Here is a 16,068-nt window from a genome sequence, read left to right as displayed (position 1 = left end):
CTCTTGCAAACCAATGCTGGTGTGTGTTGTTAAAACCTTCTAAATCTTTCAATAGGTCTTGTAAATGGCTGTGCTTACTTCTATTATCAGTGTATTTCAAGATGTCTAAGAAAGAGCAGGTTGTGTCCACAAATATATGAACAGTTTTTTTTTCCAATAAGTTTTCATTAGCAATTTGCAATTTTACAACGTCAACAATAGTTCCCCCCCCCCCCCCACCCTTCCCCTGTTGGTCGAAGCAGCTCTTGTGTGGCCCTGGTGTTGATTGGGCTCAGTTCGTCGGCTTATTGTCTCTGCCAGTTCAGCTAATGCGCCACGTAGCTCTGGGCCCTTATGGGTCTTCGTCTTCCGGATTGGCAATTATTCCTAGCAGGGCCATAGCTCTGGGGGTTCATGCCCGGCGGGCTCCATCCCTCAGCAGCGAGGCCCATTCTGCATTAAATTTGAAATGGTCCCCTTGCAGTGAGTAAGTTAGCCACTCCGTGGAGAGGAGTTTCCACAGCTTTCCAAATCACTCGTGATCTTAGGGGGGGGGGTTGTGCGGATTTTCATTAGCGGGCTATAACCAATGCTGCCGCCATCATCATGATAACATATTTTTTCCAATCTGTTTTCATGCGGATCTGCCCCAAGACCCCATTCAACCCTATGATGGCCAGCCATCTGTTACCGCTGCAGTTGATCCCCAGCACCTTTTCAATTGCATCGTGGACAGTTCTCCAGAAGAGGTTGAGTTTTGGGCACTCCCACCAAATATGGCCGCAGGTGCCCACTCCTCCACATGTCCTCCAGCAGATCTGATACCGCTTTGGGTATATTTTGTGCAGTCTAATTGGGGTCAGGTTCCACTGCACCATTAGCTTCTGCCAAATCTTCCTAATTTGGAGTGATCTTGACAATTTTGGTATTTGCCCCCAGAGCTGTGCCCATTCCGGCGCTGTTATTGTGGCTCCAGTGTCCGCGTCCCATTTCCCCATGTATGGTCTGGGCGCGGGGCCTTCCCTTCCTTAATCAACTTGTAAATGCTCGCTACCACCTTCTTTTCTACTGAGTTGGTGTTGAGGTATTTTTCAAATGCTGTCAACTCCCGGGACCTTGCTTGGGTCATGACAGGGTGCGTTAGCCAATGACTCAGTTGGATGTATGGAAATCTTTGACTTTCCCCCAGTCCGTAGTCTGCTTTGCATTCTTCGAAGGTTTTGATCTGCTCACCGACGACCATGTGCCTGACTCTGCAGCATCCGCCATTTGCCACACCTGGAAAACAGCTGTTTTGTGGCCAGGGTTTGTTTGTTTGTTTGTTTGTTTATTTGGTAATGCGCACCAAACCCTTAAGTAACCGGGCGCAGCAGATAAGTATACTTAAGACTTAGTTACAGCATGGTATAAATACAGTGCAGATATGAAGGCTACAATTGGGTTACATTGGAGGATAAAGTAGGTTGCATGGATTCAGGCAGGACAGGTACAAGAGCATAAGTACAATTAGGTTACAGTGGAGGATACAGTAGGTTGCATGGATTCAAGTAGGGCAGGTAAAGAGAATAAGTACATGTATGATGCAGGAGATCGAGGGTCATGTATCATTGGATCGCAGCCAGTTTAAGGAGTTGGGTCTGAAGCTAAGATAGGACTGCTCGGATCTGAGGCTCAGGGGTAATGCATTCCAGTGTTGTGCAGCTTTCACTGGGAAGCTGCCTCTTCCTGATTTGGTTAATTTGAATCTAGGTATCTCTAGACAGTGAGAGTTAGCTGTTCTCAATGGGGGAGACAAGGTTTTTCTGCTTATTCTCTCTTTGAGGTATGGGAGAGCTGCGTTATTGAGGCATTTGAAGGTGAGTGATATGGTTTTAAGTAAGATCCTGTCGCTAATGCTTAGCCAGTGGTGGTCTCTTCTGAAGTTGGAGATACGTTCTCTGTTGGTTAGATTGAGGGAAGTTCTCAAAGCGTTATTTTGGAGTGTTTGGAGTTTGTTAATGATGTGTTTGCTGGCTCCTAGATATAGGGCATTGCAATAATCCAGTTTTGACAGTAATAGAGCATTAGCGAGGGTGATACAACTAGCTTCTGTTAGATATGGTCGGCAGGCCCTGATAAGTGTGCCAGTGTAGGCCGTAGAGGAAGCCAGGGAGTTAACCTGTTTTTTTAATGATAAGATAATGAAAACCTAGTGTTTTTACCTCGTTTACTACTTTGATTATATTGCCATCTTTGTTGAATGAGGCATAGTTGGGATTTCGTTTTTTTAGGTTGGCTTTGGAGCCAAGGATCAGGATCTCTGTTTTATTGTCATTCAGGCAGAGGCCATGGGATGCCATCCATGCCTGAATGAGGAGGTATATTTCATTTACCAAGTCCGTATCCTTATCAAAATTGCCCGAAAGGGGAATGAGGATCTGGGTGTCATCTGCATAGTTAGTGTAGGTGATACCCGGTCTGTCCAATATAACGATTAGGGGCTTGGTAAATATATTATACATAGTGGGCGACACGCAAAATCCTTGTGGGATGCCACAGGTAGTTTGAATCGGGTCAACCGAGGCCGAGAGGGAGAAGACTCTCATTGTTCTGTTTGCTGAAAAAGGACTGGACCCAAGCTTTGCGTCACTCAAGAAGTGGGCTGCTGATGCTAAGTGTTTGCATAAGACTGCATGGTCCACTAAGCCGAAGGCCGCCGACAGGTTGTGGAAGAGTAGCATGGTGGTTTTGCCTTTGTCTTTAAGCTCGTCTATTTGGGTCTTTAGGTCGATTAATGCCATTTCAGTACCATGTTGGGGTCTGAATTCGGATTGGCGGGATCCTAGTAGGTGGTTGACTTCGAGGTAGTCCTGAATTTGCAGGTATGGTACTCTGTCAATTAGTTAAAGGAGGAAGGGTACCGTAGTGATGGGCCTGTAGTTAGTGGGGATGGATGGGTCAAGGGTCTGTTTCTTAAGTAGTGGTAGGACCCAAGAATCTTTTAGATTTTTTGGGACAGTGTTAGTTTTGAAGGAGGCATGGATACGTTTTGAGATAAATGGCGCTAGGTCTCTCGCTGTATCTTTGACTATTTGGACAGGGCAGTTGCCACCCTGGCAATTAGATGGCTTTAGGGATAGGATAATTTTTTTCTGTTTCCAGAATGGAAATATTGGTGAAACTGAAGGGTGCTGGCATGGTGGGGACATCAATGGGAATGGACACTAGTGGCTCAATAGGAGGCAGTGAGGCTTTTTTATTGGCAATCTTTATTTGGAGGGATGTTATTTTTCTAGCTAGGGCATTCTGGATGTTAGTGCACCATTGTTTGTCTTTCAGTACATTGTCTAGAGGGGATATGGGGGATTCTAGTTCCCAGAGTATCACAAAGAGCTCCTTGGTGTTGGAGCTAGCTTTAGAGCTTCTTTCGTCGAATACATCTTTTTTGGTGCAGATTATTTCTTTTTTGCATTTGTTGGCCAGTTGGGTTAATTGTCGTTTGTTTTCCTGTGTGGGGGAGTGACGGCAGATGGATTGTATTTTCTTTTCTGTAGCCTTAGCTCTCTAAAATGGGGTGTGAACCAGGCGTTGAGATGAGCCTTCTATTTACTTTTGCGATGTTTGGCTGGCGCAATGATATCCAAGGCATTAGTCATAGTGTTGTTAAAGGTCTCTACTAGGAGGTTTGGGTCGGCGTTGCTTGGCAGCAAATAAAGTGATGGGAGGAGATGAGGTAATAGTTTGTCAACTGTAATATTCTTTTTGCATCTGGTGGGCAGTAGTGGTGCCATGGCAGTAGCTTTAGGCATTTGTTTATCTTTTGTTAATGAAAAGTCTATCAGAGGATGATCTGTCCAAGGTTGCGGTGTTATGTTCATGATGGTGGTGGTGCAGTTTAGGTCAGCTACCCAGTCAATAGTTCTGCCTTTGTCGAGGGTAGGGGCGAGGACTTTTTGGGTTAGTCCATACTCTGAAAGGATTGTTGCGATAGATTGTGCCTGTTTATCCTCATGGTCATTGAAACCTAGGTTGAAGTCGCCCAGCATTAATATCTGTGATGACTCTTTGGTGTTATTAGCTAGTAGACTGGATAGGTCGTCCTCGAAGGTACCGATGGGACCAGGGGGTCTATATAGCAAGTAAATGGTTAATGTCCGGTTACTCGATATAGGGAGTTTGGCCGTGAGCAGTTCGCAGGAATTGGGTGGTAGTGGGGTACCAAGTCTTAGGGCAAGGCTGGTTTTGGCTATACTAGCTATGCCGCCCCCTCTGGCATTGAGTCTATCCTGTGGGTTGTCAAAGAGCGGTGTGTACAGCAAGGGAAAGGAAGTAATGGCAGCCCTGATCACCGGGGTGTCCCATGCTTTTCCCACTGTGCTGTTATTAGGCTTGCATACATTTGTGCCGGTCTATCCAGCTTAGGCTTCCAGAGTATTTCTTCCAATTGGGCCCCCACCACCGCCCTATCCATAGGCCTCCAGATTTTCCCTCTTTCTCCCCTTAGCCAATCCCTAATGACCCTCGTTTTGGGCAGCGATGTAGTACACCCAGAAGTCTGGCGCACCCATTCCCCCATGCTATGTGGCTTCTCAGGACCTTTGCTGCAACCGTCAGAGGTTTGTTGTTCCAAACAGATTTGTCGGTTAACTTGTGTACATTTTTAAAGAAACGGGGTGGTATGTGGGCTGGAAGAGATTTGAAATGATATAGGATTTGCTGTAGGACTACCATTTTCAGTGTGTTTATGCAACCCGATCAGGATATGGCCTGCGGTCCCCAGTCAATTAATGATTTGGTCAGCTTGACCCCTAGGTAGGTTATGGAGTTATCTACACATTTGAATTGGAAGCGAGCCTTGAGTTCCCTCACTTGTGGGCCTGCGAGAATAAGGTTAAGTATTTCTGATTTGTTTATATTAACTTTCAGCCCTGCTATAGCACCGAAGCGGTCAAGCTCCCTTTGCGCTGCGCCCAAAGATGTGTCTGGGGTCGATAATGTCAGTATCAGGTCGTCCGCAAAAGCGGCGACTTTGTTCTCGGTCCCTCCGAAAGGTATTCCAGTTATGCTGTCGTTATCCCTAACGGTTGCGAGGAAGGGTTGCAAGTGTAGGGCATACAAGATGGGGGACAGCGGGCAGCCCTGTTTTGTGCCCCTTGCAACTTCAAGCGGACCGGATAAGCGCCCATTTATTGCAAACCAAAGGATGGGGTGCTGATAGTTCGCCTTAACTCTCTCCAGGAAGCCCGGGCCAAAACCCATCCCTGCCATGGTTGCAAAGAGGAATCCCCACTCCACCCGGTCAAAGGCTTTCTCTGCGTTGACCGCTAGTAGAAGGGCAGGGATACACCTCTTCTCGGCTTTTTCAATAAGGTGGGAAATTCTCCTTATATTGTCTCCCATCTGTCTTCCCTTAATAAAGCCTGAATGGCTTAGTGGCCAAAATTTTAGTGTGAATTTTAGTGTTTATTAAAGCAATTGGCCGATATGACCCGCACTCGGCTGGGTCTTTGCCCTTCTTAGGGATCAAAATTACCTTGGCCTCCTCCATTGATTTTGGTAGCGTATTGGACTGCCCTATGCGATTAAACAGGTTTGCTGGAGAGGTATTAGTTCTTCTTTGTGATTTTTGTAGAGCTCGGCCTCGTAACCGTCGGGTCCAGGGCCTTGTTGATTGGGAGTGAGTTTATGGTAGCCCTGATCTCTGACCTCATCTCGCGTGATTTCCCCTTCCAAGGTGTCTCTTTCTTCCCCGGTGAAGGCCAATATCTCTCAAGTATGCTTCCTGAGCTTCTAGAGGTGGGTTTTCGGAGCTATATAGTTTGGAATTGAATTTAACAAATTCCCTTTCAATATCCTCGGAATTGATACTGCTCTGCCCCCCCATTGTTTGATTTTCAGGATTGTTCTGTCCCCCTCTAGTTTTCAGAGCATTTTGGCAAGGAGTCGATCTGCTTTGTTGGCTTTAACGTAGTACTTTTGTTTAAGGTGTAAGAGTGTACGCTCCGCCGCCCTCGTTTGTATGGTATCTAATTGTCCCTTTATCGCTCTGTACTCCCTTTTTATCGCGGGTGTCTGATTTGGACCCATTTTAGCTGTGATCTCTTTTAAGTCTGCTTCTAAGCGGGCTTCCTCTGTCCATAACTCTTTAGAGCGTCTTGCTTTTATCGCAATAATTCTGCCTCTGCTTGTTGCCTTGAGCGCGTCCCACCAGGTTTGACAGGACGTGTCTCCGATTTTGTTGGTCTCCGTGAAGTCACGGATTTCCTCTGACACTTCACGCTTTAGACTAAAATCTTTAAAGAGTTGGGCTGGGTATCTCCATTTCCAGAGACCCTTCCCAAGAGTGGGCTTGATAAACAGACATAGTCGATCCTGGAATAAGACCTGCATGCGTGGGAGTAGAAAGTGTAGCCTATCTTGTCTCCCTGGGTAAGTCTCCAGGTGTCTACTAACAACAGTTCTTGTATTTTCGTTTAAGGTCCCCAGAGGGCAGGGTCTGCGGGCCAAGGGCACTCGTGGACCTGTCTTTGGATGGGTCCCAGGCCAGTTTGAAGTCTCCTGTCAGAATGACCGGAGATTTTGCGAAGTTTCCTAGGCACGTGATCACCTTGCATATATAGGGGTCCTGGCATGTACTTGGGGCATAAATGGTCGCCACCTGTTAGGCCTCTCCTCTTCCTTCTAGTGCAAGTACTATGTACCATCCTTGGTTGTTCTTCTCCATTGCCTTTACTACTAAGTTGAGGCCGTCTTGCAATGCAATGAGAACTCCCCCTTTGTTACAGGTCTGTGTGTTCTGCAAGATCCTGTTATCCCCCCAAATGTTGATCCTGTGCTCATCCTGCGTGCGCATGTGGGTCTCTGGCAAGGTGACTATATGCGGCCCCTCTCTTCTCAGGTACCTCTCTACCTTCTTTCTCTTGAGTGGGGAGTTAAGCCCATTAACATTTAACGAAAGCACCTTTAATTGGTCCGGTCGCACCGTGTGTGGTTTCCTGGGACCTTGTTATTGGGGCATACACCCCTAGCTCTCCCGGTCCTCCCTCCTTTGGCCCCCCTTTATATTGGCGGGCTTCCCGGGCTGGGTGTTCGCTGTTTGGGTCTTGTCCTGCTGCTCTGTCCTCCCCTCCCACCCTTCGCCCCTCCCCAACTTCCCCCAACCTCACCCCCCCAAACCCGACCCCCTTCCTTTTGCAGGTTGGGTCTAGCTGGCCCTTCGCCCCCCCCTGCATTGTAAGCATGAGAACTAGATCCTAATACCAACCCTATTCGTCCCCACGCGGGATCTCCCAATCCCATTCCAATTCACTGCACCACCCACCCCCTCCCTCCCGTCCAATGTGAATCGCTTTGCCTCCTTTCGAGTTTCGCCCCCCGTCTTTCTCATCAGTTGCCCTCTCCAGGGACTCTGTAAGCACCCGATTCATTGGCTCCCCCGGCTTCATTTGGCCAGTTCCTTAGCTCAGGCAGGCTCGATGGAGTCTGCTTTAGGTGGAGGTTGTCGCCCCCCTTTCTTGCTTCTTCTGGATTCCACCGTCGACCACTCCCAGGCCTTCCTGGCAGTGGTTAGGGTGGTTGGTGAGGGGTGCTGTAGATGTAGGTCTTCTTCGATTCCCATGATAGCTGCGCCTTGGTTGTATGTTGTCACTTTGTGATGTTTCACTTGCCAGGTAAAGCTCAGTGCAAACGGGTGTAACCACCTATAACACACTTGTTGGCCGCGCAGGTGTGACACTGAGGGGGCCATGCATTGCCTTCTGTTTAGCGTGGCATGAGAGATATCCTGGAATAGTTCAATTTGCACACCGTTATAGGTGATTTGGTTTGATCTCCTCGTCTTTTCCATTATTTGTTCTTTAAGGGAGTCGCTGTGGAAAGCCACCAGGACATCCCTCGGCCTAGCCCCAGGCTCCTGGCGTTATGGCCCCACTCTATGGATCCTATCGAATTGGATAGTTGTGCTCTTCTTTGTTTCCAATAGGTCCTCAAAGACAGACCTCATAGCTTGGGGCAGCTCCTGGTCTTGGATAGTTTCAGGCAAACATATGACCCTTATGTTGAAACGTCTAGACCTGTTCTCCAGGTCTGCTGCCCTGAGCTCGAGGTTCTGTGTGGCTACAGCCAGGGTCTCCAGGAGATTATCTGCTTTCCATGCATCCTCTGTGAGCTCCTGGATGGCCCTTTCATTCGTGTCCACCCTCTCCTCGACCTTGTTGATGTCTCTTCTAATTTCTTGGATCCCTTCTGCCAGGTCCTCCATCAGAGTGTTCGTTTGCTTCAGACCTGCACTTGTGATCTTCTCTACTATTTCGCTTAACAGACTCCTGAAGGAGGATTGGGTAACCGGTCTGTCCTGGTCGCCATGGTTGTTCTCCGCCCCGGCTTCTGCTCTCCAGTTGTTAATAATTTGGGCCCCGCTATCTCTGTGTCCCTTTCCCCAGATTTGTGCCAAGGTCCCCTCCTGAGCCTTCTTTGCTACTTTCCCTGGGGCGTCCTTATTCCTGCTCCTGGACATGGCGAGGGGGGGGAGCAATGGGTGGCGCAGCTCCCGAAGTGATCTGTGTTTGTTTGCTGTGGGTCCGGGTCACTTCCGGTTGGCGCCCGTGGAGCTGGTGGGGGGGGGTACAATCCCTGGAAAACTTCCTACTGCCTGTGAGGGACCTTTGTCCCTTTGAGAAGGAGCGTGTTTCCTCTGCCTACCCACCGGCAGAACGGTAGGACCCCCCAGGCACAAGCCCAGCCTTCACGCAGATAACACTTCCCCTGTGGATTGTAGCCAAGGGTGAGGGAAGCCCTGCGTGCGATATCACCAGACGCCTTGGGGTGTAGAACTCTGGCCCCCGCTGCAATAACCAGCAGCCAGGGCGCTGGGTGCCTTATGTCTATGGAGTCCCTCGGGGTACGGCGGTCCGATGATACATGTTGGAGGCAGCCCCGCTCCGGCGACCGGGCCCTTCCAGGTCTCTGAGCCCGGTGCCGCCGCCCCTCCGCCAAGTGGTACCCGCATGCAGGGAGAGCCAAAGAGGCCGTCCTCCCTGGGCCTCCGCGGTATTCACCCACCCAGGGCCAGACAGGGAGCCCCGCCCGAGTCCTCTCTAGACTTAGTTGTTGCTGCAGGTGCCCGCACCCATAATCCGCCGCTATCGGCTCAGTCGGTAGCCCCACTCAGCCGGTGATGTATCCTGTAGGGGTGGCCTCCAGTGATGCTCCTCCTCGTGCTGGTCACCCTCTTGTAGAGGGATCACCTCCCTGCCTTTGCAGGTCTGTAGCGTTGAACCCAGGGGTTGGAAGTTACCTCCTATGGGGCTGGAGCAGTGTCTTTTCCCTCGGCAGCCTTAGGCAAGGTTGAAGAGCGGGGAAGCGGACAGATGGGGTGCGGCTCGGTGGTTCCCTGGGTGCTCAGTGAGCCCCAGCTGCTCACGTTGACTTTGTTGCTGAAGTGGCCAGTGGCTTGCTGAGCGGGCCCCCTCCACTCCTTATCACCAGATGGGAGTCCGGCCTGGCGGAGACTAGCATGCGTTGCGCCTGGATTTTAGGCAGAGTGTTGGCAGTCAGGTCCGCGAAGTGGCCCCCTCTCTCCTCAATGGCATCAGGATTGGCACGCATTGTCAGGGCTGATCCCGACGGGGAGGGAGGCGTGGCATGCCTGGACCCAGGCAAGCAGGCCACCCCTCCCGCCCAAGCCTGTGGATCACCTCGGTTCTACCCTCTGCTGTTGCCAGGGGGGGTTCTGGCGAGAGGCACTCTGGCCCGTGCACCCCCCCTCAGATGCAGTATAAGGAGTCTTTACGGTGAGGGGTCAGAGGGTGCACAGTGTTGCCACGGGTCTTCTCTCGGATCGCCTTTGCCTGTTGATTGGGTGCATTGCTCTTCAGCTCTGTGGCTATCTCCAGCTAGCGGCTGGCCACTCCTGCCACGCTGCCCCAGGCCAGATGGCGTGGGGCCAGAATCCAGCTCAGCCCTTCTCAGGCTCCCTGCTGGGGGGTCCAGCACCGCGGGGTCCAGTACTCGGAAAACCACCCACGCCGCCACCACTTTCCCCGACTGCTGGGCGCTGAATTGGGATCCGTCGCCGGTCTTCTCAGACGCCCCTACCGGGCGCGATTCTTCCATGGGGTTGAGGACTCGTTTTCCACAATTGGCATGTTCTGCTCTCCCCCAAGGGTTTATGGGGGAAGATCAGCAGTCTCGGTAGTCTCCCAACTCCCCGCAACGGGTACCCTGCACAGTGGGTCCTGGGGAAGGATTGCTTAACTGCTTTGGGGGCTAGTTCTGGTTGTCGCGCCGCGGGAGCTCGGGAGTCGTGCTATCTACACGATCACGGCCAACTTGGATCTCAAATATATGAACAGTTTTGACACTGATTTCCATGTTTTTTCTATTTCCTAATTTATAATACAGTATCTCTCATGATTACCTATTTCTACACATGCATTAAGAGAGTGATCTATTTGTGCCTGCAATGTACCCTGGCTGGAGGGTATATTTTCTGCAATGTATTGTGGCTCACCATAGGTCTCTGTTGTCAGTGGTATGCACTCATCCAGAACCCCTAATGATGAAAATGCTGTTTTAGGGAATCTCAATAATGGAGGGCCACTCAGTGATTGCTAAGGGGGTGGCATCAACAGCTATGACTATGGGGGTCTGAACGACCATAACTTCCTCTGAGTTTGTCACAGGATTGGTGGTACCGACATGGACTAAGAGGTCATGAACATTGTGGATCCCTGATATGTGATCATCATTATTGGTGTAAAAAATGGGGTAATCGTGCTATTCTAACATTAATTTGTCACTGACATCTGTGTCAATCAGATAAATGTTTTGGATATCCTGTTCAGGCACTATTTGTGCATGATGTGGTATCTATGAATTATCGGCTGCATTAAGGGGGAACCTCTGTGACATACCCTATGTTAGCCTCATCATGATGGGAATCTTCCTGGGGCATGTTACATACTGTGGAGTTGCTTAAAGAGATGACGGCAGATTTATCCCAGAAAAGGGTTGTTGTGCCCCGTTCCCTATACATGAGTTACTTAATAAAAAAGTGTGGACACCGTGAAAAATCCAGGGCACCCTATTTGAGGCTGGGGGGGGGGAGGGTGAGTCTGTTCAGCAAGACCCTTCCTTTGAGTCTGGGTAAGTGGGACCTCACTGAGATTGCCTCACTTCTCGGGGACAAGGACTCCCATTCTGATAAGGAAGTCCCAGTCCAGAATACATTGCCTGCCTATATGAGAACTGAAAAGACTGTTATTACTCCTGTTATGAAAACACCAAACAGTGACATCTCTTCTTTCTCTTTGCCTTCAGGTAATTCTGGCTCTCACCTCAATGTCACAATCAAAAAGCATCAACAGAACCCTCTTACCTGTGATATTTATTTGGATTCACTGAAAAGTGACGTTTCCTCAAACTCTGGTTTCAGGCAATGCTGAATTTCATTTGAGCACCATAGTCAAAGCAGAAGGACACACTCTTTTTCTTTGTGATGACTTGTATAAAACAAAGAGGCACTTTGAATCAGAGAGAGACTCCTATGGAGGGAGGAGATCGGCTATGCAGAGGCAAACCTCTGCAGTATTGAAGTCCTGGAGGAGTGGAGCCACGCAGGGCTGCAGAACCTGTGGCAGCAAGGATAGCAAGCAAAACGCTAGCCGAACACTTGGAGGTAGGCGTTTTACCTGACCAAACAGCCTAGGTTGGAATAGGAGCAGAGACAGAAAGACTGTCTCGTCTGGTGGTGCGACCATGAAGGAGCTGTGGTGGCCCGGGAGGCCGATAACGGATCCTTATATCAGATTGCTTGACAGAGCTTGGATCCCTGAGCTCTGTACAAGTCAGAACATAGCTACAGAGACACAACCACGGGGAAAGATGACAAGGTTACGGGAGCCTGATAAAACTGACAGAGACATTGAGCGAAGACTAGGAAAGCCAACAAAGTTGCGGGATTCTGAGAAACCTAACGGAAAGAGTACCAGTACAAGGTATGAACAATGTGAACAACAGCTGGGAAAGTTATCTAAGTTACGGGAGCCTGAGAAACCTGAATGTATAAGCACCCCATGAGAGGGGGATTGGGAAAAGCTACTAAGGTTACGGGAGCCTGAAAAACCTGAGTGTGGAGCTACCCTATGAAGGGGGATTAAGAGTCATATGAACATTGGGCCTCATTACGAGCATGGCGGTAGCCGTGCCTGTATGGGAGGCACGGCTTCCGCCATGCTTGCTACTGGCACCGCCTCCTGCGATTGGGCAATAACCGGCCCATTACGAGATGAATGGGCCGGTAATTGCCCATTCGCGGGTGGCGGTATTGCCGGGCCTTCGATCCCCATTCTGCCCAGTAGGGCAGAATGAGGGTGTGGAGCATGGTTGCACCGGAACTGTTGATAATGGTGCCGGTGCAATTACGAGTTAGGCTTGTGGGTGCCGCACAGCCCGCCAGGTAAGACCTGGCAGGCTGTCAAGAACCCCCCAGCAAAACTCGTAATGCGGCGGGATGGTATGAACGGTGCCGGTGCCTTACCGGCACCATTCATACCGTCACCGCCAGGGTCCTAATGAGGCCCATTTTGATTAATGGCCGAGAAAGCTATCCACCTTGCAGGAGCCTGAGAAACCCAAATGTGGCGAAAGAAAGATATATGAACATTTTGAATTGAGGCTGACAAAAGTTACACAACTCTGACAAACCAGGATGGACCGCCACCCTAGATGAAATAACTTGTGTGAAAGAAAGCAACCTATCTGAGGATTACAGGACTTTGGGGGGTTCCAATGCCTCAAAGGTGGAAAAGACAGAAGTGTTTTTATATTCTAAACAATGCTGCAGGAATGGAAATGCTTGCAACAAGAGACAATTTTCTTTGTTAAAAGAAGAGACATTGTTATTTGCATAAATGGAGAGACTGAAACCCCTAGCTTGATAAAAAGACTGGGCAGAATATCTTGCTGTGTAAAAGGAACTCTGGGGACTGAGAATAAGCATATGTTGGGCCAGGCAGAAGCTCAGCTGAGGCTTTTGAACAAAGCCTTCTGTTTTTTCATTTTTAGTTAAGAGTTTTCTAAAGTGGTGGTGCGAGTTCGTTGGATAGGATTCAGACTAAAGAGCTTAATTTGGACTTTAACAAGCACCCTTAGCTTTTCTTTTTCTTTGTAGGGAGCTTCACTCACAGAAGTAGGGCAAGTTAGTCATTTTGATTCTTTTATTTTGACCGAATCCCTTGAAACATTTCACTAACTCGTCCGACTCCTTCTTCTGGTTCACCACAGAACCCTCAGTATAGATGGGCCTGATATTGCACCTCACCATACACCTAGAAGGCAGCGGTAGGTGTGGCACATTGGGTTCTGGGGGCTCCTTATGTTAAGGCTTCCTTGCAGCTGTAGAAAAATCCACAAAGAATCAAATGTTAGGGTCTCCGTTACAACTTCACATTTCTTTCTACAACTACCTTGTTTAATTTTCTTTACAGCAGTCCAGCTGATCTTAAAGTACAACCATTCCTAATTAGAACTAACACTTTTTCCAGTGGTTGTGCTACCTTTTAGTTTTAGACATTTTTGAGGAGACTTGCACTTGCGTTTCTGATGGCAGAGATAAACGTGGCACTTTCCATGCTCGGCACTTCATTGATCAGCAAATGGACCAACATTTAAGATTACGGGGGGTGGAGTTGTCTAGTACAGGTTTCAGCATCTGACTTAGGAAGCAGATGGCATCTACATACTGCTTAGAAACTGCAAAAATTCTGTGCTGAAAGAATTAGAACCACAACGCAACACCCTTACTATAACACTTTAAATATGGGTTACCTCTTCTGGTTTTTTCAGAGTACACCTTACTTACTTACTAGATATTGATTAGTTGTCTTCTTCTGTATTAGCGGTTATGTCCTGGGTTAACTATTTAGGAAGAAAAAAAATGTATACCGAAATAGTGCACTCTAGTACCATAAAAAAGATAAACAGTATTTAACTATTTAAAAAGATATAAAGAGTATTCAATACACATATTTTATTAAAATATTAAATCAAACAATATCTTGATATACAAAATGAAATAAAATATTTTCTATTAAAAATAGATATTTGAAAAATATATGATACCAGAAAACTAACCCGATAAAAGAGAGAGAGAGAGGGGGAGAGATTGAAAGATGAGAGAATAAGGAAGATGAGGACAAAGGGATGAAAGATATAATGGAAAGAGAGAGATGAGAAGGGACGGCGGAAAAGGGAAGGAAGCAAGATAAAGAAAAGAGAGGGTGGAAAGAAAAGAAAGGGTGGGAGGAAAAGAGAGAGAGAAAAAAGAGAAATAAATGAAGAAAGGGAGTGATACAAAGGACGGGTAGAGGGGAAAGAAAGGGCGGGAGAAAGAAAAGGAGAAAGCGATCGATAGAAAAGGAGAGAGGGAAATTAAGAAAAAACAAGAGACAGGGTGGGAGGGAAAGAAAGGGTCGAAAGGGAGAAAAAGATCGAGTTAGGGCCATAGAATGGGAGAGAGGCAAAGAAATAGTGTAAGGGAAAGAAAGGGCAGGAAAGAGAATGAGAACCATTGAGAGGTAGACTAAGATACAGCCAAGGTTCAGAAGCCGTCTCATCTAAAAAACCCTAGGCCCTGACATAATGTATACTTTATAATGAACTAGCAAAAAGTAGCTGGGTTCTGTGGACAGCCATAACAACACTCTCATCAATTGTTGAAAATCAATGATCCTGCAGACCCTGGAGCAGACGTTGGGGCTATGTGATAGTTGGTGTGCTGCTGCATACTGGCACTTACTGTGCTGTCTCCCCACCTGTTGCCTCACCCTGGCATGGTGCAGTTTGCTGTGTTGCATTGCGGTGCAATTGTCCCAGAACTGTGCACTCTAGGGTTGAGGACTGGTTCTGTTATGACCTCATTGATGTTTTGTTGATTTCAGGCAACCGTCTCATGTGTGAAGGTGCTGAAATCTGCGCAAAGGGGTGAGATGTCCAAATGTCATGTAGCCAGTAATATTCGGAGGATCCTAATGTGCAATTATGCACAATTTGGTGCAGATTGGTCAAACAGTGTTTGTTTTCTTTTTTTTAAAACTATTTCATTTTTTGTAGCATTGTCTTTTTCGTGTTGTCATTTTTATTCTTTTAGATTTTCCTCCCAGGTTGGACATTCCAACATGTCCAACCATGACAGTAGTAGCAGTGAGGACGGTGTCATCATTTGGGTCGACAATCCTTCACCACGAAGGAAGAAACACAGAGTAAGGAAAAACCTGCACACAGTTGGTGTTTCTTTAAAGTGAAGGAACACTGCTCTAGAAAAGAGGTGGAGGGGGTCCTGTGCACCTTCTGCAATAAGACTCTATGCCGTGGGCCTTCCGATATCCTGCCTCAAAATCTAGGAACATTGATAATGACCAACCATCTGGTGCGAGTCCACTGGGATGATGTTGATGATGAATATCGTAAAGCTCATGAACATCACAAAATAAAAATGCATAGGGCCTGTTCCTTGTATAGATGAAGATCAGCACCACTTGCAGAACCTCCATCTACCAGTGCATCAACAACGCCAACTGGAAATGAATCCTCTACATCAGCAGTGGTATCCACTATAATGACTCCTCTGTTACCGACATCCAACCTTTCCAGGATGAAAATCATGTGTAAAGGATGCTGCAAATGGGTAGTCAAGGGAGATGCCACAATTGAGCAATGGCGGAAGTTAATTTCTGAACATCAGATTACCTGTCATGCTTAGTATTTTTTTAAGTGGCAACCCCCCCCGTTTTTTCTGAAAAAAAATAAAATAATATAAAATGTAAAACAATATATGTTGGATTTTAGTTTAATTCCCTTTGTTTGTTTCATCCTTATGTAGTGTCCTACCCTATTCCACCCCCCTCTTTCCATCCCTCAAAATGGGCCTTTTAAGGGACATCTTGTACTTTACAAAAAAAGATCAAATTGAACACAGACTGCAAACATATATTACAATATCTATTGTAAATTATTTTATGCAGTTTCAGTAATCAAAATGTCCAATTGTTGCCTGTAGCTGCGGTTAACACCCAGATTTCATACTAATTCATTGTGGAGGCAATGATTTGG

Source organism: Ambystoma mexicanum, chromosome 5q (genome assembly GCF_040938575.1).
Source record: "Ambystoma mexicanum isolate Mex_15411 chromosome 5q, UKY_AmexF1_1, whole genome shotgun sequence".
Lineage (NCBI taxonomy): Eukaryota > Metazoa > Chordata > Amphibia > Caudata > Ambystomatidae > Ambystoma > Ambystoma mexicanum.
This window is presented reverse-complemented; position numbering follows the sequence as displayed.